A 26,767-nucleotide genomic window follows, 5' to 3' on the forward strand; every position below is an offset into this window, starting at 1 on the left:
CCTGCTTTGCTCAGGTGGGATTTTAGCGCATTCTTCCACACACACTCTTCACATCCTACACATTCTGGCTTCTTCTATGAACTCTGAGCTTTAGTTCCTTCCGGAAATTTTCTATTGGATTCAGGTTTGGTGTTCAGCTTGGCCATTTTAGAAGCTTTATTTCCTTTCTCTGAAACCAATTGAGAGATTACTTGGCCGCGTATTTGGGATCATTGTGTTGCTGAAAGATCGACCTTCAATTCATCTTCATCATCCTGGTAGATGGCAGCAGATTTTTATCAGGGATGTCTTGGTACATGTGTCCATTCATCCTTCCTTTAATCATATGAAGTTTGTCAGTACTGTATTCTGAAAAAAAAAAGCCCCACACCATATTGTTTCCACCTCTAAACTTCACTGTTGTATGCTGTTTTTGGGGTGATTTGCCTTTTGGCCTCCAAACATGATTTGTATTATGGCATCCAAAGAGTTCAATTTTGGTTTCATCTGACCAGACTATATTCTCCCAGTATTTTACAGGCTTGTCTAAATGTTGTTGAGAAACCTTTAAACCCTTTTGAACATGCTTTTTGTTCAGCACTGGAGTCATGCATAGTGAGCATGCATACAGGTCAAGGAGGTTGAGTGCATTACTTATTGTTTTTTTTTTAAACAATTATACCTGCTGATTCCAGGTCTTTCTTGGCTCTTAGCGGTACTTTGCACGCTGCGACATTGCTAGCCGATGATAGCGATGCCGAGCGCGATAGTCCACACCCACGTCACACATGCGATATCTTGTGATTGCTGGCGTAGCGAACATTATCGCTACGGCAGCATCACACGCACTTACCTGCCCTGCGACGACGCTCTGGCCAGCGACCCGCCTCCTTCCTAAGGGGGCTGGCCGTGCGACGTCACACAGCAGACCTCACTGTGGGCGGCGAACATCCTCTTCCTGAAGGGGGAGGGACGTTCGGCGTCGCAGCGACGTCACACAGCGGCCGCCCAATAGAAGCGGAAGGGCGGAGATGAGCGGGACGTAAACATCCCGCCCACCTCCTTCCTTCCGCATTGCCGGTGGAGGCAGGTAAGGAGATATTCCTCGCTCCTGTGGCTTCATACACAGCGATGTGTGCTGCCGCAGGAACGAGGAACAACATCGTACCTGTTGCTGCAGCGATATTATGGAAATGTGCAACACTACACAGATCACCGATTTACGACGCTTTTGTGATCGTTTATCGGCGCACCTAGGCTTTACACGTTGCTACGTCGTTACCGGCGCCGGATGTGCGTCACTTTCGATTTGTCCCCGGCGATATCGCAGTAGCGATGTCGCAACATGCAAAGTACCCCTTAGACAATGATTGTGATAATTATTTTCACTCCTCTGTCTAAAATCTTACTGGGAGCACCTGGTCGTGGCTGGTTTATGGTGAAAGGATGTTCTTTCCACTTTCGGTTTGTGGCCCAAACAGTACTCATCCGTATCTTCAGTAATTTAGAAATTCTTCTGTAACCAATGCAATCAGTATGTTTTACAACAATAGGGTTGCAACAGATCACTGGTTTTACCCCTCATGAGATGTTTCTTGTGTGGCACCTTGATAATGAGACACCTTTTATAGATGATTAGTTGAACCAGCTGATATCATTTTTCAATAACTGTAGGATTGCTTTCTAAGTACTGATAGATTTCAGCTTATGTCATGACTTTCCATGGCTTTTTACACCTCTCTTTCTTCATGTGTTCAATACTTTTTCCTTGTGTCATTTCCCATTATTACACATAATTTAATTTATGGACATCTACGGTTTGATTTCCTTGCCTGTGTGGATTGGATGTGTTGTTACTAACATCTGGTGAGAAATTCTTGTCAATATTTACAGAATATTAGTGACGTTTTCAATACTTATTTCATCCGATGCATCTTCTACTGATCTACTGATGGTATTATAGCCCATTCGCATTCATAGGTCATTTGTTGAATTCAAAACAGCCTAAATTCTCTTCTTGGTCATTGTTTGTTCATGGTCCCCTCCTTTGGTTAGTCGCAACTGCAAAGTTTAGACTTTTCAAGAACTGTACAGCGCTCTGATCTAGAAATAACGAACTCTAAATGAATGCAGTGAGTCATGAATTATGGATAATTCTTTGCATGGGCCACACGGACAGAAGACAGTGTTGTGTTGGATTGCACCATGGCACTCCAATGGCACTCCATTCTTACGGCAAAAACAGTGTTGTATGTGGGTTTATTTTTTATCTAAAAAAAAAACAAAGTAATCTGGAAGACGCCTTATTGGGACACAATAATGAACATATCCTAAAAGGGTTTTCCCACCAGCAACGTTTATCACCTGTACATATAAATGACTAATATGTTGATATCACAAGAAGAGGGCTTAAATGTCTATGGAAGAGGTGGTCATACACTAACGATCATAGACCTATAGACGTAAATGGAGCATTGGTCACACATGGGCACTGCTGCTCCATTCACATGGCATTTTGGAACCCCCAATCTTGGGATTGGGGGAGGCCCCAGTGTGTTGGACCGCTACCGATCATACTTTTATACTGTGAAATGTTTAATCTTTCTTTCTATCCATCCATCTATCTATCTATCTATCTAATTCATATCAACTTCTTATGTATTTACCTATTTTCTATCTTGTAGCAATCCATCTCAAGTCAATCAATATGAAACTTATCTATGCAACTATTGCTCATTTGTATATACTGTATACCATGTCTATAAACCATCTATTTTCCAAACATCTATTTGTTTCCTATCTCTCTCTATCTATCCATCTATCTTTCCTTCTATCCATCTATCTATCCCTCCATCTATCTATCCCTCCATCTATCTATCTATCTATCTATCTATCTATCTATCTATCTATCTATCTATCTATATCTATCTATCCATCTATCTATCCTTCTATCTATCTATCCTTCTATCTATCTATCTATCTATCTATCTACCTATCTATCCATCTATCTATTCATCTATCTATCCTTCTATTTATCTATCTATCTATTTATCTATCTATCCATCCATCTATCCTTCTATCTATCTATCCATCTATCTATCTACCCATCTATCCATCTATCTATCTATCTATCTATCTATCTACCCATCTATCTATCTATCTATCCATCTATCCATCCATCTATCCTTCTATCTATCATCTATCTATCTATCTATCTATCTATCATCTATCTATCTATCCCTCTATCCCTCTATCTATTTATCATCTATCTATCTATCCTTCTATCTATCCTTCTATCTGTATATCTATCCATCTGTATATCTATCCATCTGTCTGTCGTCATATGGCTCAAAATCCTTGCTAGTCACTGTTACACGTATTAACCATTTGCACAATAATATTGAATATGTAAATATATAATAGAACATTTTGACTGTACATAAAATGGAATATGTGGGGTGCAAATCTCCTCATTCTTCAGTGATCACTGTAATTATTTCTTTGTTTGGTAATAATTTAACTTAAAAGTCTTGCTCAGTTTTCAGAATTATTTCACCTATAGATTACATCCGGCTGTATTCTTATGAAAACTGAAGAACAGATTTTCCATTGACCAATGGACTCTCATAGTCACTGGTGCTAAATCAAGCGAGCAGTGTCCGGTGATGTGATGTAACTTGTATTCTGTTAACGCTTATCTCTGAGAGTGTAAGATGATGTACAGTTATAGCGCGGTCTCTAGGAGCATCTTACTGTATCATCCAGAATGTGACATGTGCTGTACTCGCTGTATAACATGTAAAAAGCAATGCTGATTATAACTATATGTAAAAATAATAAAATAAATATTAAAAGAATTCAAAAATGTGTTTTAATAACATTGGAATGAAAGACTACAATGTTGTGTGTGTGTGTGTATGTACACAGGTGTTTCTCAATAAATTAGAATATCATCAAAAAGTTAATTTATTTCAGTAATTCAATACAAAAAGGGACACGCATATATTATATAGAGTCATTACACACAGATGGATCTATTCCTATATATTATATAGTCATTACACACAGAGGAATCTATTCCTATATATTATATAGAGTCATTACACACAGAGGGATCTATTCCTATATATTATATAGTCATTACACACAGAGGAATCTATTTCTATATATTATATAGAGTCATTACACACAGAGGGATCTATTCCTATATATTATATAGTCATTACACACAGAGGAATCTATTCCTATATATTATATAGAGTCACTACACACAGAGGGATCTATTCCTATATATTATATAGTCATTACACACAGAGGAATCTATTCCTATATATTATATAGAGTCATTACACACAGAGGGATCTATTCCTATATATTATATAGTCATTACACACAGAGGAATCTATTCCTATATATTATATAGAGTCATTACACACAGAGGGATCTATTCTGTATATTATATAGTCATTATGCACAGAGGGATCTATTCCTATAATATAGTCATTACACACAGAGGGATCTATTACTATATATTATATAGAGTCATTACACACAGAGGGATCTATTCCTATATATTATATAGTCATTACACACAGAGTGATCTATTCCTATAATATAGAGTCATTACACACAGATGGATCTATTTCTATATATTATATAGAGTCATTACACATAGTGATCTATTCCTATATATTATATAGAGTCATTACACACAGAGGGATCTGTTGCTATATATTATATAGAGTCATTACACACAGAGGGATCTATTCTATATATTATATAGTCAATACACACAGAGTGATCTATTCCTATATATTATATAGTCATTACACACAGAGGAATCTATTCCTATATATTATATAGAGGCATTACACACAGAGGGATCTATTCCTATATATTATATAGAGTCATTACACACAGAGGGATCTATTCTATATATTATATAGTCATTATGCACAGAGGGATCTATTCCTATAATATAGAGTCATTACACACAGAGGGATCTATTACTATATATTATATAGAGTCATTACACACAGAGGGATCTATTCCTATGTATTATATAGTCATTACACACAGAGTGATCTATTCCTATAATATAGAGTCATTACACACAGATGGATCTATTTCTATATATTATATAGAGTCATTACACATAGTGATCTATTCCTATATATTATATAGAGTCATTACAAACAGAGGGATCTGTTGCTATATATTATAAAGAGTCATTACACACAGATGGATCTATTCCTATAATATAGTCATTACACACAGAGGGATCTATTCCTATATATTATATAGTCATTACACACAGAGGAATCTATTCCTATATATTATATAGAGTCATTACACACAGAGGGATCTATTCTATATATTATATAGTCATTACACACAGAGGGATCTATTTCTATATATTATATAGAGTCATTACATACAGTGATCTATTCCTATATATTATATAGAGTCATTACACACAGAGGGATCTATTTTTATATATTATATAGAGTCATTACACACAGAGGGATCTATTCCTATATATTATATAGTCATTACACACAGAGGGATCTATTTCTATATATTATATAGAGTCATTACACACAGAGAGATCTATTCCTATATATTATATAGAGTCATTACACACAGAGGGATTTATGTCACGTGTTTATTTTTGTTAATGTTGATGATTATGTCTTACAGCCAATGAAAACCCAAAAGTCATTATCTCAGAAAATTAGAAGGTTATATAAGACTAACTGATAAAATGATGTTACACTCAGAAATGTTGGCGCCTCCTGAGAACGCGGTACAGTAATTGCCTCAATACTTGGTCGGGTCCTTTTGCATGAATTACTGCATCAATGCGGCAATGTGGCATGGAGGCGATCAGCCTGTGGCATTGATGAGGTGTGATGGAAGCCCAGGTGGCTTTGATAGCCGCCTTCAGCTCATCTGCATTGTTGGCGCTGGTGTCTATCATAGATTCTCTATGGGGTTTAGGTCAGGTGAGTTTGCTGGCCAATCAAGCACAGGGATACTGTGGTTATTAAACTAGGTATTGGTACTTTTGTCAGTGTGGACAGGGGCCAAGTCCTGCTGGAAAATGACATTTCCATCTCCAAAAAAGCTTGTCGGCAGAGGGAAGCATGAAGTGCTGTAAAATTTCCTAGTAGACGGCTGCACTGACTTTGGTCTTGATAAAACACAGTGGAGCTACACCAGCAGATGACATGGCTCCCCAAACCATCACTGATTGTGGAGACTTCACACTAGACCTCCAGCAGCTTGGATTGTGGTCTCTCCACTCTTCCTCCAGACTCTGGGACCGCGATTTCTAAATGAAATGCAAAATTTACTTTCATCTGAAGACACCACCTTGGACCACTGAGAACAGTCCAGTTCTTTTTCTCCTTGGCCCAGGTAAGAGGCTTCTGGCGTTGTCTATTGGTCATGAGCGGCTTGACACAAGGATTGCGACACTTGTAGCCCATGTCCTGGATACGTCTGTGTGTGGTGGCTCTTGAAGCCCTGACTCCAGCAGCGTCCACCCTTTGTGAATCTCCCCCAAATATTTTAATGGCCTTTCGTTAACAATCCTTTCAAGGCTGTGGTTATCCCAGCTGCTTGTGCACCATTTTCTACCACACTTTTTCCTTCCACTCAACTATCCATTAATATGCTTGGATACAGCACTCTGTGAACAGTCAGCTTCTTTAGCAATGAACTTTTGTGGCTTACCCTCCTTGTGGAGTGTGTCAATGACTGCCTTCTGGACATCATTAGTCTACCCCATGATTGTGTAGCCTACTGAACCACACTAAGGAAGTCACTATCAGTACACCTGAGGTAGCGCGGATGTTGCAGGGTGTCATCAGGAGGTCAACAGAATTCATTGAATACTCCAATGACATCCTGATATCACTGCACACACTGCTGGATATTTATCTGTCTCGGTGATGCAGTCCTTGGCGCTGCTGCTTCCGGCCCATGGTAAAGTGCATATGCATTGAGCTTAATTAGCGGGGGTCAGGAGCAAGTGACAACTGCGCCGAAGATTGAAGCATTGGAGACAAGTGAGTACAAAAAATCATTTTATTCCAAAGCCACGTGTTTTCTCCGTTACGTGTCACACTGATGTCATACGAATCACATCAAATGTACGGGCCGTGTGATATCAGTGCTGCCAGAGAAAAAATGGACATATCTCTGTGTGTGCGTGGAACCACACAGTGCGTGTTGGACTGACATAAACACTGACGTCTGAAACTGGCCTAAATAGAATGCTGACAGACCAATTGCCTGCAGAAGTCACATAATTACTAGATTGAGTCCACCTGTGTGTAATTTATTCTCAGTATAACTACAGCTGTTCTCTGAAGATGTCAGAGATTTGTTTAGGAATCATACAGCATAATGAAAACCAAGTAACACACCAGACAGGTCAAAGATAAAGTTGTGGAGAGAAGTAAAGCAGGGTTAGGTTATAAAAAGAAAAAATAGACCAAGCTGTGAACATCTCTTCAAGCACTGTCCAATCCATCATCCAAAACTTTATGGCGTATGGGACAACTGCAAAGCTGCCATGACATGGCGTCCACCAATACTGACATCCCAAGAAGAAGAGCACTAATGACAGAAGCAGCCAAAAGGCTCATGATCACTGCAGGAGCCACAGAGATCCACAGCTCATTGGGGAGAATCTGTCCACAGGAGAACTATTAGTCGTATACTCCTCAAATCTTGATACCCAATTTTGATACCCACCCATGATAAAGCCGAACAGCTGGGGACTGGTATTCTCAGGCTGGGGAGACCCATAGTTATTGGCACTGCCAGGGTAAAAAAAAGCAGCTTGCAGCTGCCCAGAGTTGTTCAAAACATTAGAGGGGATAATCCTGGCACTTTACCTGACTCATCTCCATTGCCCTGGTGCGGTGGCATTCAGGGGTTAATGACAGCTCACAGCTACTACTAAGCCCTAGATTAGTAATGGGAAGGGTCTATGAGACCCCCCATTACTAATCTGTAAGTGAAAAGATATAAACACAAACACCGAAAAAATCCTTTATTTGAAATGAAATCCACATAACCCTCACCCTCTTTCTCCAATTTATTAACCACAAACACGCAGTTCAGAAATAATCTACACAAAGTCCCACAATGTCCGCACGCTGTGGCTTCAGGCAGAGACTGACTGAGCAGCAGCTGTGAGCGGTGATGTCACTCAGTTTATCTGTGGTCACATCTATAGGTTCCTATGGTACCCCACCTGTGACCACAGGTAAACTGACCTCAGGAGACCTCATTGAACTCCGTGTTCTCCCCTGAGGTGAACTAAGTTCACAAATCTGCATCTCCTGCCAAGAAGAGGTATCATAATATGGTGGATCCTACACCATTTTTTAATTTAGTTACTAATTTTTACACCACTAGTGACATGCAGTCAGCGTGCGTGATTACAAACAGCTAGACACGCTGTCACACTGGGTGGAGGTGTCGGTCTATATAGTGTATATATAGGTGTCGGTATATATATAGTGGATGAAGTAGAGGAGCTTTATCTCTAGCCCCTCCTATCTCTTTCCCTCTACATAGGAGATCACATTTGGTGTTGGTAAGAGATTATATAGAGGTGAAGGGGAGGAGCTCCATCTCTAGCCCCTCCCACCTCATTCCCTCTACATAGGAGATGACAGTTGGTGCTGGTAAGATATTATATAGCGGTGAAGGGGAGGAGCTCCATCTCTAGCCCCTCCCACCTCATTCCCTCTACATAGGAGCTCACAGTTTGTGCTGGTAAGAGATTATATAGAGGTGAAGGCGAGGAGCTTCATATCTAGTCCCTCCCACCTCCTTCCTTCAACATTGGAGATGACAGTTGGTGCTGATAGGATATTATATAGAGGTAAAGGGGCGGAGCTCCATCTCTAGCCCCTCCCACCTCCTTCCCTCTACATAGGAGATGACAGTTGGTGCTGATAGGATATTATATAGAGGTGAAGGGGAGGAACTCCATCTCTAGCCCCTCCCACCTCCTTCCCTCTACATATGAGATGACAATTGGTGCTGATAGGATATTATATAGAGGTGAAGGGGAGGAGCTCCATCTCTAGCCCCTCCCACCTCCTTCCTCTGCATAGGAAATGACAGTTGGTGCTGATAGGATATTATATAGAGGTGAAGGAGAGGAGCTCCATCTCTAGCCCCTCCCACCTCATTCCCTCTACATAGGAGATGACAATTGGTGCTGGTAAGATATTATATAGAGGTGAAGGCGAGGAGCTTCATATCTAGTCCCTCCCACCTCCTTCCTTCAACATTCGAGATGACAGTTGGTGCTGATAGGATATTATATAGAGGTAAAGGGGCGGAGCTCCATCTCTAGCCCCTCCCACCTCCTTCCTTCAACATTGGAGATGACAGTTGGTGCTGATAGGATATTATATAGAGGTAAAGTGGCGGAGCTCCATCTCTAGCCCCTCCCACCTCCTTCCCTCTGCATAGGAGATGACAGTTGGTGCTGATAGCATATTATATAGAGGTGAAGGTGAGGAGCTCCATCTCTAGCCCCTCCCATCTCCTTCCCTCTACATAGGAGATGACAGTTGGTGCTGATAGGATATTATATAGAGGTGTAGGAGAGGAGCTCCATCTCTAGCCCCTCCCACCTCCTGTCTACATAGATGACAATTGGTGCTGATAAGGTATTATATAGAGGTGAAGGGGAGGAACTTCATCTCTAGCTCCTCCCACCTCCTTCCCTCTGCATAGGAGATGACAGTTGGTGTTGATATTATATAGAGGTGAAGGGGAGGAGCTTCATCTCTAGCTCCTCTCACCTCCTTCCCTCTACATAGGAGATGACAGTTGGTGTTGATATTATATAGAGGTGGAGGGGAGGAGCTTAATCTCTAGCTCCTCCCACATCCTTCCCTCTGCATAGGAGATGACAGTTGGTGCTGATAAGGTATTATATAGAGGTGAAGGGGAGGAACTTCATCTCTAGCTCCTCCCACCTCCTTCCCTCTGCATAGGAGATGACAGTTGGTGTTGATATTATATAGAGGTGAAGGGGAGGAGCTTCATCTCTAGCTCCTCCCACCTCCTTCCCTCTGCATAGGAGATGACAGTTGGTGCTGATAGGATATTATATAGAGGTGAAGGGGAGGAGCTTCATCTCTAGCTCCTCCCACCTCCTTCCCTCTGCATAGGAGATGACAGTTGGTGCTGATAAGATATTATTACCCTATACTTGGGCATACACCATATTTTTGTTACTCTACTTCTAAAAAGTACAACTTTATAACTTGCTATTTTTTCTTAATTTTTGTTATTATTTTCCATCTAGAGATTTCCATCCTTTAAAACCCCAATACGGTAACGTCCATAAAATAGTGAATTATAGTAGATCCCGTATAATATACAGAACTGAACAATAACCATAATTGGAAGTGTTAAGTATTTCCTATAACTACGACCTTGATCACCCCCCAAAAAATGTTAATAACGTATTGTGATAGTTTCCTGTTGTTGTGAGTCACCACCGGGCTCTGAGGACGTTTCATGTTTGGCAAAAATCAGATGACAAAAATACGTTGTTGACATTAGGCGACGGTGACAAAATAATAGATGACAAAGAAGTGCACGTTACTGCGGGGTCCGGACTGCGACCTGATGTTTTCTGGCCAACCTCAAAAAGGCAAACTCCACATTTGCTTGTTTGATGTAGTTGCCATAGACATCACGATACATTGTATCCATCTGATCTTAGTAATAATTGCTTTGAATATGATAATAAGAAAATTATAAGTTTGAACCAATGGAAATTTGAATAAAAAAAGTTTACAGAACTTTTTGAAGTTCTTTTCTGCGTCGATGGAAAACTGGGCAAAAACACCTAGGTCAATCATTCCAATCACAGGAGATCGATTTCCATGTCAATGGAATTTCTACCCAAAGTGATGGTCAAGATTGAAAATCCAGTCCTATGGCACCTTCTCCCCAGGATCAGTGGATCAGATCCCCACAATCATGAAGTGGAAATGACACGACTAAATATACAATCCATCACCACCTTCTGAACCAGACGAAGGTGCACCCATAACATACCCCAAACCACCAAGCCAGAAGTAGAAGCTCCAGGAACGAGCGCTAAGCCTTAAGTGGTTTTCCAAATCTCAAAGGTTCCACCTATAGTTTCACCTGTTTCAAAAATGAAGTGACCTCTAGATGCGAAGAAGTGGTCAAGAATACAATTCATCACAATTTGACTCAGAAACAGGTGCACCCATAACATTGCCCACACCTCCAAGCCAGACAGAATAGCACCTCGATAAACTATTGAGAAGGGTAGACTTCACTCAGCAAATACAACAATATTAATAATATTTTTTTCAATTTCTATAGCGACAACATATTCCGCAGCATCGTACAATTCAGGGGGAACATATACAGACACTCCAGAGAATTGGCGCAGCTCCCGAAAAGTCTTCGAGACGGTAGTAGGAGGTTCATATTATTCAGAATGTCAGTCTTGGGTCATTAGTAGAACGAAGGACAAGGGTAGGCGATACATGGAGGAAGGAAATATAAAATGGTGCAGAACTGCACTGTGGCTCAGTGGTTAGCATTGCAGTCTTGCAGCGTGATGGTCCTGGTATCAAATCCCACCAAGGACACGATCTGCATGGAGTTTGTATGTTCTCCCCGTGTTTGTGTGGGTTTCCTCTGGATTCTCTGGTTTCCTCCCACTCTCCAAAGACATACATATAGGGAATTTAGATTGTGAGCCCCAATGGGGAGAGTGTTGCTGATATATGTAAAGTGCCGTGGAATTAATGGTGCTATATAGGTGAATAAATGTTCTTTTTATATTATTATTAATAATAATATTAACTGTGGAAAGGATGATGGACAGAGATGAGGGAGGAGATGTAGGGAGGTGTGAGACTGTGGAGAGTTTTGTGGGAGAGAGTAATAATGTAATGCTACCACCAGGGGGCGCAAGTACACAGAAGAGATGTAGATCTCCTAGGTGTAATACGTCATCTGCGCACTAGATGTCACCAGTATCTAGACGGAGAGGTAGCATAATGGTCGTACACACCGAGAGTCAGAGCTGGGAGGCCACGTCAGTGCAAAGGAGGAAGAGGAGCCGAAGTCACGTGGAAGCCGAAGGTCGGTAATTAATAATAATAATAATAATAATAATTTATTCATTTATATAGTGCTATTAATTCCACAGCGCTTTACATACATTGGCAACACTGTCCCCATTGGGGCTCAGAATCTAAGGTCCCTATCTGTATGTTTTTGGAGTGTGGGAGGAAACTGGAGAACCCGGAGGAAAGCCACGCAAACACGGGGAGAACATACAAACTCCTTGCAGATGGTGTCCTTGGTGGGATTTGAACCCAGGACTCCAGCGCTGCAAGACTGCAGTGCTAACCACTGAGCCACTGTGCTGCCCCTGGTAATTGGGAGGTAACGTCAGATACAGATGGGGAGAAGAACCATAGTCAGAGAACAAGTCAACGTCAGAAGCTGAAGGGAAATGTCAGTACAAAAGGGGGGAAGCGGCCGGGACTAAGGAAACAAGACAAGCAGAGGGTCAGGAAGTCAGGGAGCACAGACAAGACGGACAGAGTGGTGGACAGGGAGGGAAGTTGGGGTAGCGGGACGAGGATCAGAACACACTCATAAGAACCAGAAGCGCACACTGCAGACTAGGAACTATCACTGGTGAAGATCAGGTGGAAACAGTCCAAAGATAAAGCAAGGCGATTACTGTAACGAGGCACCAAACAAGTCCTGTCCACTGGCAAGGACCCGGGGAATACAAACAACTGAGTAATAGACAAAATCCAGAGGTGAATTGTGACCGATAAGTTTTTATTGTACTCTATAGCAGATGGGCAACCAGTGCAATGACTGGCACAGGGTGGAGGCATCGGTGTAGTGGTTGGAGAAGAATATGATCCTGGCTGCTGCGTTCAGGATGAATTGGAGAGGGGAGAGTTTAGTAAGAGGGAGACCAATTAGTAGAGAGTTACAATAGTCCAGACGAGAATGAATAAGAGCGACAGGAAGAGTTTTTGCCGATTCAGGAAAAAAAAAAGGTTGAATTTTTAGAGATGATAACAGATTTGATGGGTTTCTGGCTCTTGATAAGGAGACCAGTTGTGTATGTAGTCTTACAAGCAAAACTGTATGGTAAAAATATATATGTGGGTGAGCTATCTACTTTATAGCGAAAAACGATCCCAAACAGAATCACAAAAATTCTTCATGATAATAATGATCAAGAAAAGGAAAAAATGAGACCATCAGGAGCTGCTTCTGATTTGCAGGCCTGGTGTTGCATCATTGTTGTAGCTTAAGACACACATGATTTTAGCCAGGTCTACTAATCAGAGGAGGCCACTGGAGCAGCCATTCACTCATCCCTAGCACCTACCCATCAGTAGGCTGCTCTGCCCCCCCTCAAAAAAAAAAAAAGTGGGCGCCTCTAGATGCACTACTTTTTTGGACACTTAAGCCCGCTTTACACACAGCGACATCGCTAGCAATGTCGCTGGTGAAAGCACCCATCCCCGTCGGTTGTGCGTCACCGGCAAATCGCTGCCCGTGGCGCACAACATCGCTAATGTCGCGGGCGGAGGAGGGGACGCTGCGCTCACCCACTGCTCGGGTCCGGCTGCTGCTGCTGCTCGGTGGCTCGAGCGACGGGCCGGATCCCGGGGACTCGAGCGGCGTTCCTCGCCCGTGAGTGAAAGGGGGTGTTTTGGGTTTAGGGATATTGTCCGTGACGCCACCCACGGTTGTGGTGAGATTGGTGACACCACCGCTGCTCTGGATGGGGATCCTGGGAGCGATGACAGGGAGCAGCTTGGATGTTGGTTCTCCCCTCCGTGGGTAGGGGGGTTGGTTGTCCCGGGGCCCGGTGAAGGGGGTAGGGGTGGATGGCAGGCGGGTTACGGGGCCTGGTGAGATGCAGGGTCGCGGGGGCAGCGCTGTGCCGCACGGCACGGTGGTACTCACTCAGCCAGTAATTCACACGGAGTGTCTGGTCAAACAAACGGCTGGATGGACGGGTCCCACAGGCGGCTGCGGTGTTTCTCCTCCCGGCAGGTTGATGGTGACTGCCTTTCCCTGCACCTGCGTTGTGTTACGTTTCCAATGGCTGCCCACCGGTAACCCGCTCCCCAGCTTGGATGGGTGCTGAAGGAGCCCCTTTTGCCCGCAGGCTCTGGCCTTGGGAACTGTAGCCTTGGCGGTGACTGTGTTTCCCTCTACGGTGTGAGCTGTCACCTTCAATCGGGTCTTGACTGCTGGGAAACCCCGGAGGCTCCCTTCGCTAACGGATTTGACCAATTTAACGGCGACTCCTAGCCTGGTCGGGGTCCGTAAGCCCTGCCGGATGGTGCTGGCTTCTCTTTACTCTCCGGTCCGGTACCGCCGGGCCACCGCCCATCCACGGTCCATACGGATTGCTCCAATCGGCCTCTCCTGCAGACGGTCACCACCGTCTGCCAACCTTGCTGTACCGTCCGGGCCACGCACCCGGACCGCCTTCAGTCTGCTCCTCTACCACTTCACTCCTCTCACTTCAACTTCAAACTCTAACTAACTGTCTCCCTTTTCCCGCCTCCAGGACTGTGAACTCCTCGGTGGGCGGGACCAACCGCCTGGCCCACCCCCTGGTGTGGACATCAGCCCCTGGAGGAAGGCAACAAGGATTTTGTGTTTGGCTTCGGTGTGCCTAACCGGGGTGTGGGGTGTGTTGGTGTAGTTCTGTGACGACCTGGCTTGTCCAGGGCGCCACATTCCCCCTTAGTAAAGCGCAGACCGTCCGCGGGCTGCCTGTCCATCACCGGTTTTATTTTAACTGTAAAACATAAAACGGTAAACATGTAAAAACAAGCATATTTCAATCTTCCCATATCGGGAGGCACATTTCTTAAACGTTACCAAACATTTTTAATCAATAACGGTTACGGCTTCCGCTCTCTCCCACCCAAGCAACCTGGCCCTGATGCTGCCCCTAAGCAAAGGGGCATCACCCCTTGACCCCAATCCAGCACCAAGTTGCCCGAGCGGGTTCTGTCCCTTTCAGGGGACCCACGTCCATGGGGAACCCCTGAACCCCCCGGAGGATCGCCACCGGTTTCAGTAGTGGCGGGCCTGGGCCATCCTTTTCTTCCAGGCCCATCCTCCAAATCAGCCTCTCCGGAGGCGGTCACGGTATCAAGCCCAACATTTCTATTTACACTCCACAAGTTCGTGGTTGCCCTGCAAGTTCTCGGGCTTGTCCGTAGCAGTTTTCTACGCATGGTTACAAACAGTCCCCACGGGGACAATAGTTGCCGGCAACGACCGGTTCAATCACGGTTGTAAATCAGATAAACGTTCCTTCGGTTGATCATTTTCACTTATCATTCAAAACTTTTAAACGGTGCTGGTGGTCCCAACGGGGACAACTTGCAGCGGTGCTCCGCTGACTTTCACTGCTGACTTTCATCGTCCTCAGCCGGCCCCGGGTGGAGGAACACGGGAACCAGCCCCTCCAGCGCATAGCAGGCGCGACGAGGAAGGGCCGCACGGTACCCGTTATTTCCGCTCCAGTGGATGTAAGTGGCCTCCATGTCACACAGGGAAACGACCCCCTCGTTTTCCTCCGAAACAGGCTCTGTATCCGGTCCGGAGTCGCTATCATCCGTCCCTGCGCCAGGCGGGTCGCCCCAGCTGCCGCAGCCTCCGGGATCGCCACTCTCTCGGCCAATGCTACGAAGGGGTGTACGCCAGACGGACCAGAAGCAGCGCGGTGCACGGGCAGGGAAGACGGAGGCGGCATGGGGGCCAGGGGAAGACCGGGTCCCTCAGCCGCAACGGCAGGTCCCTCGGGGACACAGGGGCATGGGTCACTCGCCAGCTCCTCCATCATGGCCTCCATTCCATACACCCGGGCGACCGCAGCTACCTCCTCCACCTCCGCGGTCCACTGCTCCATCAGCATACATATCTGACTCCGGTAGCGTCGGCAGATCCCTGCCGTTCGGGCCCTAAGCCACGCCGCTGTTCCGGGCACCGGCTCCGTAGCCTCCGAGTAGCTGGGTGGGGCGGACATACTTTGCGGGAATCAGCAGATCGCAGGGTCCCGGCGTCCCTGCTCCTATAGCCGCGAGCTACATGCGGCCAGACGCCATCCGCCCCCCTTAGTCTTTTTCCGGCTCCTCCTCTACAGGGGCGGGGTTTTTGGCTTTCGCGCCTCCACTGCTCGAGGAGACGATCGAGCGGGGACTTTTCGCGCCCAAAATGGCGGCTTCTGAAAATTTTCGGCCGGACACCTCCGGCGGTCACAAGGCGCACCTCTATCAGACGTCAGAGCGGTAAGATCCTGTTCGTGACGCCAAGTTGTCGTGGGCGGAGGAGGGGACGCTGCGCTCACCCACTGCTTGGGTCCGGCTGCTGCTGCTGCTGCTCGGTGGCTCGAGCGACGGGCCGGATCCCGGGGACTCGAGCGGCGTTCCTCGCCCGTGAGTGAAAGGGGGTGTTTTGGGTTTAGGGATATTGTCCGTGACGCCACCTACGGTTGTGGTGAGATTGGTGACACCACCGCTGCTCTGGACGGGGATCCTGGGAGCGATGACAGGGAGCAGCTTGGATGTTGGTTCTCCCCTCCATGGGTAGGGGGGTTGGTTGTCCCGGGGCCCGGTGAAGGGGGTAGGGGTGGATGGCAGGCGGGTTACGGGGCCTGGTGAGGTGCAGGGTCGCGGGGGCAGCGCTGTGCCGCACGGCACGGTGGTACTCACTCAGCCAGTAATTCACACGGAGTCTCTGGTCAAACAAACGGCTGGATGGACGGGTCCCACAGGCGGCTGCGGTGTTTCTCCTCCCGGCAGGTTGATGGTGACTGCCTTTCCCTGCACCTGCGTTGTGTTACGGTTCCAATGGCTTCCCACCGGTAACCCGCTCCCCAGCTTCGATGGGTGCTGAAGGAGCCCCTTTTGCCCGCAGGCTCTGGCCGTGGGAACTGTAGCCTTGGCGGTGACTGTGTTTCCCTCTACGGTGTGAGCTGTCACCTTCAATCGGGTCTTGACTGCTGGGAAACCCCGGAGGTTCCCTTCGCTAACAGATTTGACCAATTTAACGGCGACTCCTAGCCTGGTCGGGGTCCGTAAGCCCTGCCGGATGGTGCTGCCTTCTCTTTACTCTCCGGTCCGGTACCGCCGGGCCACCGCCCGTCCACGGTCCATACGGATTGCTCCAATCGGCCTCTCCTGCAGACGGTCACCACCGTCTGCCAACCTTGCTGTACCGTCCGGGCCACGCACCCGGACCGCCTTCAGTCTGCTCCTCTACCACTTCACTCCTCTTACTTCAACTTCAAACTCTAACTGTCTCCCTTTTCCCGCCTCCACGACTGTGAACTCCTCGGTGGGCGGGACCAACTGCCTGGCCCACCCCCTGGTGTGGACATCAGCCCCTGGAGGAAGGCAACAAGGATTTTGTGTTTGGATTCGGTGTGCCTAACCGGGGAGTGGGGTGTGTTGGTGTAGTTCTGTGACGACCTGGCTTGTCCAGGGCGCCACACTAACACCCGTCACACATACTTACCTGCCTTGCGACGTCGCTGTGGCCGGCGAACCGCCTCCTTTCTAAGGAGGCGGTTTGTTCGGCGTCACAGCGGCGTCACTAAGCGGCCGCTCAATAGAAGCGGAGGGGCAGAGATGAGTGGCCGGAACATCCCGCCCACCTCCTTCATTCCTCATTGCCGGAGGCCACAGGTACGGTGATATTCCTTGTTCCTGCGGTGTCACACGTAGCGATGTGTGCTGCCGCAGGAACGATGAACAACCTGTGTCCTGCAACAGCAACGATATTTGGAATTTGAACGACGTGTCAACGAGCAACGATAAGGTGAGTAATATTGATCGTTAACGGTCGTTCTTAGCTGTCACACGCTACGATGTCGCTAACGAGGCCGGGTGTGCGTCAGGAATTCCGTGACCCCAACAACATCTCGTTAGCGATTTCGCAGCGTGTGAAGGTAAAATGGTAACTTGCAAACCTTAGAGATTTGCGGATCACTTGGTGCAACCCCGGTCAGTGATCTCTCGTTGTGGACAGGAGCTGCGTGAATTTCCTGACTTTCACACACACAGATGACGTCACACTGGGCCCGGAGCTTCAAATCGCGGTTGTGCATCTTCCCTTAGGAGGTTGCGTCACCCAAGCTTAAGGCCAGTTCACATTGTACAAATTTGTCCAATTTTAATTGCTTTTTACCAAAAGCGGGACACGAATCCTAAAAAGAGGGAAATATATTAGTACACATTTTTTGGCCTGAGAATTTTATTATTTTTATTATTTTAGGAAAAATTAATTTTTAAGCATAAGTAATAAATTGTTGGAGCCAACATATTCCGCTGCACTTTATTAGTAGATCTAAAAGTGGGGTAGTGACAGACTGTTAGAACGACGGTCCATCCAGGTGAAGTTGTTCCAAGCCGACAGGAGCAAAAAGAGGACACCAAGCTCTGAAGGTCACCTTAGTCCCACCTTGCGTAGTGATGGGTGGGGGTCTTCGAACCTGAAATTCCACTGATACTACCTTCTTGTGAAGATATTAGAAGATACAAAGCCACTTATTCACTTGAAGACAACGTTTCAGTTGCTCAGATTTTCTGAAGACTCCCCAGAGGAAGGGAAATAACAAGGTAAATAGGAAATGTTGAGCGGAGAAAGGATCTGGAGTAGCGCTGGATACGAGCCCACATCATCATCTCATAAAAACACCCGGAGACAATAGATACCTGGAAGTATGAATTTCATGTGCATCTCTATGCGTCATATAAGTGGTATTTCCGCAAGGCCCTTAAAAACAGTGACACGGTGCGAGCGGCAGCTGCAATACACATCAGTATGTTTACTGCATAACAGGAAAGTGTGAGGTCACCGGGAAGCGATGCACCCGGAGTAATGCACCGAGACCAGCACAGAAGGGAAATGCTGGACTCACATGGGACAATTCCTAGAGAGAGGCAGAAAGATAAATAGACTTAGTTACAAGTACTGAGCACCCGAGCATGGCAGTGCCCACTCATCACTAGTTACCAGTACTGAGCACCTGAGCATGGCAGTGCCCACTCATCACTAGTTACCAGTACTGAGCACCTGAGCATGGTAGTGCCCGCTCATCACTAGTTACCAGTACTGAGCACCTGAGCATGGTAGTGCCCGCTCATCACTAGTTACCAGTACTGAGCACCCGAGCATGGTAGTGCCCGCTCATCACGAGTTACCAGTACTGAGCACCTGAGCATGGTAGTGCTCGCTCATCACTAGTTACCAGTACTGAGCACCTGAGCATGGTAGTGCCCGCTCATCACTAGTTACCAGTACTGAGCACCTGAGCATGGTAGTGCCCGCTCATCACTAGTTACCAGTACTGAGCACCCGAGCATGGCAGTGCCCGCTCATCACTAGTTACGAGTACTGAGCACCTGAGCATGGTAGTGCCCATTCATCACTAGATACGAGTACAGAGCACCTGAGCATGGTAGTGCCCGCTCATCACTAGTTACCAGTACTGAGCACCTGAGCATGGTAGTGCCCGCTCATCACTAGTTACCAGTACTGAGCACCCGAGCATGGCAGTGCCCGCTCATCACTAGTTACGAGTACTGAGCACCTGAGCATGGTAGTGCCCATTCATCACTAGATACGAGTACAGAGCACCTGAGCATGGTAGTGCCCGCTCATCACTAGTTACCAGTACTGAGCACCTGAGCATGGTAGTGCCCGCTCATCACTAGTTACCAGTACTGAGCACCCGAGCATGGTAGTGCCCGCTCATCACTAGTTACCAGTACTGAGCACCCGAGCATGGTAGTGCCCGCTCATCACTAGTTACGAGTACAGAGCACCTGAGCATGGTAGTGCCCGCTCCTCACTAGTTACCAGTACTGAGCACCCGAGCATGGTAGTGCCCGCTCATCACTAGTTACCAGTACTGAGCACCCGAGCATGGTAGTGCCCGCTCATCACTAGTTACGAGTACTGAGCAACCGAGAATGGTAGTGCCCGCTCATCACTAGTTACAAGTACCGAGCACCGAGCATGGTAGTGCCCGCTCATCACTAGTTACCAGTACTGAACACCCGAGCATGGCAGTGCCCGCTCATCACTAGATACGAGTACTGAACACCTGAGCATGGTAGTGCCCACTCATCACTAGATACGAGTACTGAGCATCTGAGCATGGTAGTGCCCGCTCATCACTAGTTACCAGTACTGAGCACCCGAGCATGGTAGTGCCTGCTCATCACTAGTTACCAGTACTGAACACCTGAGCATGGTAGTGCCCACTCATCACTAGTTACCAGTACTGAACACCTGAGCATGGTAGTGCCCGCTCATCACTAGTTACTAGTACAGAGCACCCGAGCATGGTAGTGCCCGCTCATCACTAGTTACCAGTACAGAGCACCCGAGCATGGTAGTGTCCGCTCATCTCTAGTTACCAGTACTGAGCACCCGAGCATGATAGTGTCCGCTCATCACTAGTTACCAGTACTGAGCACCTGAGCATGGTAGTGTCCGCTCATCTCTAGTTACAAGTACCGAGCACCGAGCATGATAGTGTCCGCTCATCTCTAGTTACAAGTACTGAGCACCGAGCATGGTAGTGCCCACTCATCACTAGTTACCAGTACAGAGCACCTGAGCATGGTAGTGCCCGCTCATCACTAGTTACGAGTACTGAGCACCCGAGAATGGTAGTGCCCACTCATCACTAGTTACGAGTACTGAGCACCCGAGCATGGTAGTGCCCGCTCATCACTAGTTACCAGTACTGAGCGCCCGAGCATGGTAGTGCCCGCTCATCACTAGTTACTAGTACTGAGCACCCGAGCATGGTAGTGCCCGCTCATCACTAGTTACTAGTACTGAGCACCTGAGCATGGTAGTGCCCGCTCATCACTAGTTACTAGTACTGAGCACCTGAGCATGGTAGTGCCCGCTCATCACTAGTTACAAGTGCTGAGCACCCGAGCATGGTAGTGCCCGCTCATCACTAGTTACGAGTACTGAGCACCTGAGCATGGTAGTGCCCGCTCATCACTAGTTACTAGTACTGAGTAACCGAGAATGGTAGTGCCCGCTCATCACTAGTTACTAGTACTGAGCAACCGAGAATGGTAGTGCCCGCTCATCACTAGTTACGAGTACTGAGCACCCGAGCATGGTAGTGCCCGCTCATCACTAGTTACGAGTACTGAGCACCCGAGCATGGTAGTGCCCGCTCATCACTAGTTACGAGTACTGAGCACCCGAGCATGGAAGTGCCCGCTCATCACTAGTTATGAGTACTGAGCACCCGAGCATGGTAGTGCCCGCTCATCACTAGTTACAAGTGCTGAGCACCCGAGCATGGTAGTGCCCGCTCATCACTAGTTACGAGTACTGAGCACCCGAGCATGGTAGTGCCCGCTCATCACTAGTTATGAGTACCGAGCACCTGAGCATGGTAGTGTCCGCTCATCACTAGTTACGAGTACTGAGCACCCAAGCATGGTAGTGCCCGCTCATCACTAGTTACAAGTGCTGAGCACCCGAGCATGGTAGTGCCCGCTCATCACTAGTTGCGAGTACTGAGCACCCGAGCATGGTAGTGCCCGCTCATCACTAGTTACAAGTGCTGAGCACCCGAGCATGGTAGTGCCCGCTCATCACTAGTTACCAGTACTGAGCACCCGAGCATGGTAGTGCCCACTCATCACTAGATACGAGTACTGAGCACCTGAGCATGGTAGTGCCCGCTCATCACTAGTTACCAGTACTGAGCACCCGAGCATGGTAGTGCCCGCTCATCACTAATTACCAGTACTGAGCACCCGAGCATGGTAGTGCCCGCTCATCACTAGTTACCAGTACTGAGCACCCGAGCATGGTAGTGCCCGCTCATCACTAATTACCAGTACTGAGCCCCCGAGCATGGTAGTGCCCGCTCATCACTAGTTACCAGTACTGAGCACCCGAGCATGGTAGTGCCCGCTCATCACTAGTTACTAGTACTGAGCACCCGAGCATGGTAGTGCCCGCTCATCACTAGTTACCAGTACTGAGCACCCGAGCATAGTTGTGCCCGCTCATCACTAGTTACAAGTACTGAGTACCCGAGCATGGTAGTGCCCACTCATCACTAGTTACGAGTAACGAGCACCTGAGCATGGTAGTGCCCGCTCATCACTAGTTACGAGTACTGAGCACCCGAGCATGGTAGTGTCCGCTCATCTCTAGTTACAAGTACAGAGCACCCGAGCATGGTAGTGCCCGCTCATCACTAGTTACAAGTACTGAGTACACGAGCATGGTAGTGCCCACTCATCACTAGTTACGAGTACCGAGCACCTGAGCATGGTAGTGCCCGCTCATCACTAGTTACGAGTACTGAGCATCTGAGCATGGTAGTGCCCGCTCATCACTAGTTACCAGTACTGAGCATCTGAGCATGGTAGTGCCCGCTCATCACTAGTTACGAGTACTGAGCATCTGAGCATGGTAGTGCCCGCTCATCACTAGTTACCAGTACTGAGCATCTGAGCATGGTAGTGCCCACTCATCACTAGTAACGAGTACTGAGCATCTGAGCATGGTAGTGCCCGCTCATCACTAGTTACGAGTACTGAGCATCTGAGCATGGTAGTGCCCGCTCATCACTAGTTACCAATACTGAGCACCCGAGCATGGTAGTGCCCGCTTATCACTAGTTACCAGTACTGAGCATCTGAGCATGGTAGTGCCCACTCATCACTAGTTACCGAGCACCTGAGCATGGTAGTGCCCACTCATCACTAGTTACGAGTACTGAGCACCCGAGCATGGTAGTGTCCGCTCATCACTAGTTACGAGTACTGAGCACCTGAGCATGGTAGTGCCCACTCATCACTAGTTACCAGTACAGAGCACCCGAGCATGGTAGTGTCCGCTCATCACTAGCTACCAGTACTGAGCACCTGAGCATGGTAGTGCCCGCTCATCACTAGCTACCAGTACTGAGCACCGAGCATGGTAGTGTCCGCTCATCACTAGCTACCAGTACTGAGCACCGAGCATGGTAGTGCCCGCTCATCACTAGTTACCAGTACTGAGCACCCGAGCATGGTAGTGCCCGCTCATCACTAGTTACCAGTACTGAGCCCCCGAGCATGGTAGTGCTTGCTCATCACTAGTTACCAGTACTGAGCACCCGAGCATGGTAGTGCCCGCTCATCACTAGTTACTAGTACTGAGCACCCGAGCATGGTAGTGCCCGCTCATCACTAGTTACCAGTACTGAGCACCCGAGCATAGTTGTGCCCGCTCATCACTAGTTACAAGTACTGAGTACCCGAGCATGGTAGTGCCCACTCATCACTAGTTACGAGTACCGAGCACCTGAGCATGGTAGTGCCCGCTCATCACTAGTTACGAGTACTGAGCACCCGAGCATGGTAGTGTCCGCTCATCTCTAGTTACAAGTACAGAGCACCCGAGCATGGTAGTGCCCGCTCATCACTAGTTACAAGTACTGAGTACCCGAGCATGGTAGTGCCCACTCATCACTAGTTACGAGTACCGAGCACCTGAGCATGGTAGTGCCCGCTCATCACTAGTTACGAGTACTGAGCATCTGAGCATGGTAGTGCCCGCTCATCACTAGTTACCAGTACTGAGCATCTGAGCATGGTAGTGCCCGCTCATCACTAGTTACGAGTACTGAGCATCTGAGCATGGTAGTGCCCGCTCATCACTAGTTACCAGTACTGAGCATCTGAGCATGGTAGTGCCCACTCATCACTAGTTACGAGTACTGAGCATCTGAGCATGGTAGTGCCCGCTCATCACTAGTTACGAGTACTGAGCATCTGAGCATGGTAGTGCCCGCTCATCACTAGTTACGAGTACTGAGCATCTGAGCATGGTAGTGCCCACTCATCACTAGTTACCGAGCACCTGAGCATGGTAGTGCCCACTCATCACTAGTTACGAGTACTGAGCACCCGAGCATGGTAGTGTCCGCTCATCACTAGTTACGAGTACTGAGCACCTGAGCATGGTAGTGCCCACTCATCACTAGTTACCAGTACAGAGCACCCGAGCATGGTAGTGTCCGCTCATCACTAGCTACGAGTACTGAGCACCTGAGCATGGTAGTGCTCGCTCATCACTAGTTACCAGTACTGAGCACCGAGCATGGTAGTGCCCGCTCATCACTAGTTACCAGTACTGAGCACCCGAGCATGGTAGTGCCCGCTCATCACTAGTTACCAGTACTGAGCCCCCGAGCATGGTAGTGCCCGCTCATCACTAGTTACCAGTACTGAGCACCCGAGCATGGTAGTGCCCGCTCATCACTAGTTACTAGTACTGAGCACCCGAGCATGGTAGTGCCCGCTCATCACTAGTTACCAGTACTGAGCACCCGAGCATAGTTGTGCCCGCTCATCACTAGTTACAAGTAACGAGCACCTGAGCATGGTAGTGCCCGCTCATCACTAGTTACGAGTACTGAGCACCCGAGCATGGTAGTGTCCGCTCATCTCTAGTTACAAGTACAGAGCACCCGAGCATGGTAGTGCCCGCTCATCACTAGTTACAAGTACTGAGTACACGAGCATGGTAGTGCCCACTCATCACTAGTTACGAGTACCGAGCACCTGAGCATGGTAGTGCCCGCTCATCACTAGTTACGAGTACTGAGCATCTGAGCATGGTAGTGCCCGCTCATCACTAGTTACCAGTACTGAGCATCTGAGCATGGTAGTGCCCGCTCATCACTAGTTACGAGTACTGAGCATCTGAGCATGGTAGTGCCCGCTCATCACTAGTTACCAGTACTGAGCATCTGAGCATGGTAGTGCCCACTCATCACTAGTAACGAGTACTGAGCATCTGAGCATGGTAGTGCCCGCTCATCACTAGTTACGAGTACTGAGCATCTGAGCATGGTAGTGCCCGCTCATCACTAGTTACCAGTACTGAGCACCCGAGCATGGTAGTGCCCGCTTATCACTAGTTACCAGTACTGAGCATCTGAGCATGGTAGTGCCCACTCATCACTAGTTACCGAGCACCTGAGCATGGTAGTGCCCACTCATCACTAGTTACGAGTACTGAGCACCCGAGCATGGTAGTGTCCGCTCATCACTAGTTACGAGTACTGAGCACCTGAGCATGGTAGTGCCCACTCATCACTAGTTACCAGTACAGAGCACCCGAGCATGGTAGTGTCCGCTCATCACTAGCTACCAGTACTGAGCACCTGAGCATGGTAGTGCTCGCTCATCACTAGTTACCAGTACTGAGCACCGAGCATGGTAGTGCCCGCTCATCACTAGTTACCAGTACTGAGCACCCGAGCATGGTAGTGCCCGCTCATCACTAGTTACCAGTACTGAGCCCCCGAGCATGGTAGTGCCCGCTCATCACTAGTTACTAGTACTGAGCACCCGAGCATGGTAGTGCCCGCTCATCACTAGTTACCAGTACTGAGCACCCGAGCATGGTAGTGCCCGCTCATCACTAGTTACTAGTACTGAGCACCCGAGCATGGTAGTGCCCACTCATCACTAGTTACCAGTACTGAGCACCCGAGCATAGTTGTGCCCGCTCATCACTAGTTACAAGTACTGAGTACCCGAGCATGGTAGTGCCCACTCATCACTAGTTACGAGTACCGAGCACCTGAGCATGGTAGTGCCCGCTCATCACTAGTTACGAGTACTGAGCACCCGAGCATGGTAGTGTCCGCTCATCTCTAGTTACAAGTACAGAGCACCCGAGCATGGTAGTGCCCGCTCATCACTAGTTACAAGTACTGAGTACCCGAGCATGGTAGTGCCCACTCATCACTAGTTACGAGTACCGAGCACCTGAGCATGGTAGTGCCCGCTCATCACTAGTTACGAGTACTGAGCATCTGAGCATGGTAGTGCCCGCTCATCACTAGTTACCAGTACTGAGCATCTGAGCATGGTAGTGCCCGCTCATCACTAGTTACGAGTACTGAGCATCTGAGCATGGTAGTGCCCGCTCATCACTAGTTACCAGTACTGAGCATCTGAGCATGGTAGTGCCCACTCATCACTAGTTACGAGTACAGAGCACCTGAGCATGGTAGTGCCCGCTCATCACTAGTTACGAGTACAGAGCACCCGAGCATGGTAGTGCCCGCTTATCACTAGTTACCAGTACTGAGCATCTGAGCATGGTAGTGCCCACTCATCACTAGTTACCGAGCACCTGAGCATGGTAGTGTCCGCTCATCACTAGTTACGAGTACTGAGCACCTGAGCATGGTAGTGCCCACTCATCACTAGTTACCAGTACAGAGCACCCGAGCATGGTAGTGTCCGCTCATCACTAGCTACCAGTACTGAGCACCTGAGCATGGTAGTGCTCGCTCATCACTAGTTACCAGTACTGAGCACCGAGCATGGTAGTGCCCGCTCATCACTAGTTACCAGTACTGAGCACCCGAGCATGGTAGTGCCCGCTCATCACTAGTTACCAGTACTGAGCCCCCGAGCATGGTAGTGCCCGCTCATCACTAGTTACCAGTACTGAGCACCCGAGCATGGTAGTGCCCGCTCATCACTAGTTACTAGTACTGAGCACCCGAGCATGGTAGTGCCCGCTCATCACTAGTTACCAGTACTGAGCACCCGAGCATAGTTGTGCCCGCTCATCACTAGTTACAAGTACTGAGTACCCGAGCATGGTAGTGCCCACTCATCACTAG

At 47.9% G+C, this 26,767-nt stretch overlaps 1 long non-coding RNA gene across 1 annotated transcript in view; it reads right to left on the bottom strand.

Annotated features, from left to right (window-relative positions):
- LOC142295753 (uncharacterized) overlaps positions 1–26,767 on the bottom strand; it is a 311,869-nt gene that overhangs the window by 111,697 nt on the left and 173,405 nt on the right. The gene's annotated exons all lie outside the window — the stretch shown is intronic.

The sequence above is a fragment of the Anomaloglossus baeobatrachus genome, chromosome 3 (assembly GCF_048569485.1).
Source record: "Anomaloglossus baeobatrachus isolate aAnoBae1 chromosome 3, aAnoBae1.hap1, whole genome shotgun sequence".
In the NCBI taxonomy this organism is placed as follows: domain Eukaryota; kingdom Metazoa; phylum Chordata; class Amphibia; order Anura; family Aromobatidae; genus Anomaloglossus; species Anomaloglossus baeobatrachus.